The following is a 2731-nucleotide window of genomic DNA, read 5'->3' as shown; positions in this document are numbered from 1 at the left end:
ATTGTGCACGTAGATTAATTTTTTTTTTAATTTTTTGTATTTTATAAATAAAAACATTATTAATTATTTACCTAACCACAAATCAACCACTAATAAAATAAAAGTTATATTATTATTGGTCATATATGTTAATAAATTTCACATAGAAAACCGAAAACGTCATATAATTTGAAACATAAAAAATTCTCTAAAACGACTTATATTAAAAAAAACGGAGGGAATATGTTTTATGTTGTAATTAGAAGATTGAAGACTGAATAGTTATGTGTATTTCATTAATGAATAAGACATCCTTTATATAAGGGTTACAAGATATAGATAAAAAGAAATAGTACAAATCTTAATCCAACTAGATTTAGGATAACTACTAAATACATAAATGGAAATATTACATATACAAGGAAAAGGAAATAGGGTTTCCTTTTCTCTAAAGTTTGTGGCCGTCTCTCTCTCTCTCTCCTCTAGGGTATGCGGCCGCCTCTCTCTGCTCTCTCTAGGGTTTCGGTTATGTCTCTTTCTTCTAGGGTTTGGACCGGTTATGGACATTCATCACTTGATTTATAACACTCTCCCTTGAATACCATAACCATACAGGATTGTAATACGCTTCACGTTGCCTCATTAAAACCGTATCAGGAAAACCCAGTGGGACAAAACCATGATGAAGGAAAAAGAGTACAAGACGTACTACTCCCCTTGATGTGAACCTCAGTGAAAGTTCTTTAGTCTACGCATCTGATGCGTGATCTTCCTGAACGTACAGGTGGGAAGTAAACAAATCGGTCAAGTTATTACTGAACCGTAATTGGACCACTTTGAACTTTCCGGTTTTTTTCTCATGTCTTCTGACATCGTGTGTACATGGTCAAGAAGTGAACCTTTGCTATCGACCACTCTATACTTTGGTCAGACATGTAGGACTATGGTCCTCGACCAAAAACATCCTCACAGATACTCTCTTTGGCTATTAGCCGCCTATGACGATGTTAAAATGCTGATTGATAGGTAACGGACTATATGAGTTTTCTCTATACTACCATCGACTATGCACTAATCTGATCGATCCATGTTGAGTCATAGACTTCTTTTATACATGTTCATAACTTGTCTCATGAGTGTCCAAGATCATATCATGACTTGATCAATGATCATTGTTGTAATGAATTTTAAAATCTTATCTAACTATGGCACTGTGGCCAAATACACTCATGAATCTCACATGTGGTCATCGATCTCTATTGCCTTAGGCAATGCCATATTCGTTTTTCATTGCAGGCCTATCCTTATATTGATGTCGTCTCATGACCTCTGTTGCTGTGGATCATATCACACGATGAATATATATTATTAGGTCATGGACCTCGACTACACGAGCTTATGGACTATAACACATTTGTATTGAGAAGAATAGATTAAACATCTCCTCTCAGCCTCATAACAGAGTCTTGTGGAAGTAGATGCCTTATACAGCAGCAGCAAACTGTTCTGCTATGCCGGATCCTTACTTAAGGGATCTGATGTCGGATTGCAACCTGATGGCTGATCTTTCGTTTCTACTAGCCCGTACTACAATCTAGTCGGTCCATGCTAGTGTTACAGATTTAATAGATAACATGTATCAGTCTACTAACCTCTTTTAGGTTTAGTATAAATTAAACGCAAGGAAATTTCGAATTTCTTTTGTAAATGTGAACTGAATTGGATTGTCCATATACAATTCCTTTATATAATATATATGCAGCTGCTTTGTTTCAGTCCACGAACAACTTAGGAACAATGCTGTCCTTTATCCAATGATCCATATGCTGCTTACTACACCTTTATATGTCAATCTAATTTCTTTCTTATGACCAGACCTTTGTATATTTCGAAATTGTAATCTTATCTAACTATGGCACTGTGGCCAAATACACTCATGAATCTCACATGTGGTCATCGATCTCTATTGCCTTAGGCAATGCCATATTCGTTTTTCATTGCAGGCCTATCCTTATATTGATGTCGTCTCATGACCTCTGTTGCTGTGGATCATATCACACGATGAATATATATTATTAGGTCATGGACCTCGACTACACGAGCTTATGGACTATAACACATTTGTATTGAGAAGAATAGATTAAACATCTCCTCTCAGCCTCATAACAGAGTCTTGTGGAAGTAGATGCCTTATACAGCAGCAGCAAACTGTTCTGCTATGCCGGATCCTTACTTAAGGGATCTGATGTCGGATTGCAACCTGATGGCTGATCTTTCGTTTCTACTAGCCCGTACTACAATCTAGTCGGTCCATGCTAGTGTTACAGATTTAATAGATAACTTGTATCAGTCTACTAACCTCTTTTAGGTTTAGTATAAATTAAACGCAAGGAAATTTCGAATTTCTTTTGTAAATGTGAACTGAATTGGATTGTCCATATACAATTCCTTTATATAATATATATGCAGCTGCTTTGTTTCAGTCCACGAACAACTTAGGAACAATGCTGTCCTTTATCCAATGATCCATATGCTGCTTACTACACCTTTATATGTCAATCTAATTTCTTTCTTATGACTAGACCTTTGTCAATTTTGAAATTGTGTAGCAGCATCCACCACATAGGAGTTTATCTCCTTATAATATGTTCCATGGTCTCTGTGAGTATCTTTGTGTAACAAGTTATGATCGAATGTTTTTAGTAGGAAACATGAACACCTTTAGACCTCGTGATCATGTACCATATCTCAC

The sequence above is a fragment of the Brassica oleracea genome, chromosome C3 (assembly GCF_000695525.1).
Source record: "Brassica oleracea var. oleracea cultivar TO1000 chromosome C3, BOL, whole genome shotgun sequence".
Classification (NCBI taxonomy): Eukaryota; Viridiplantae; Streptophyta; class Magnoliopsida; order Brassicales; family Brassicaceae; genus Brassica; species Brassica oleracea.
The sequence above is the reverse complement of the archived record's forward strand: the minus strand, read 5'-3'. Positions refer to the sequence as shown.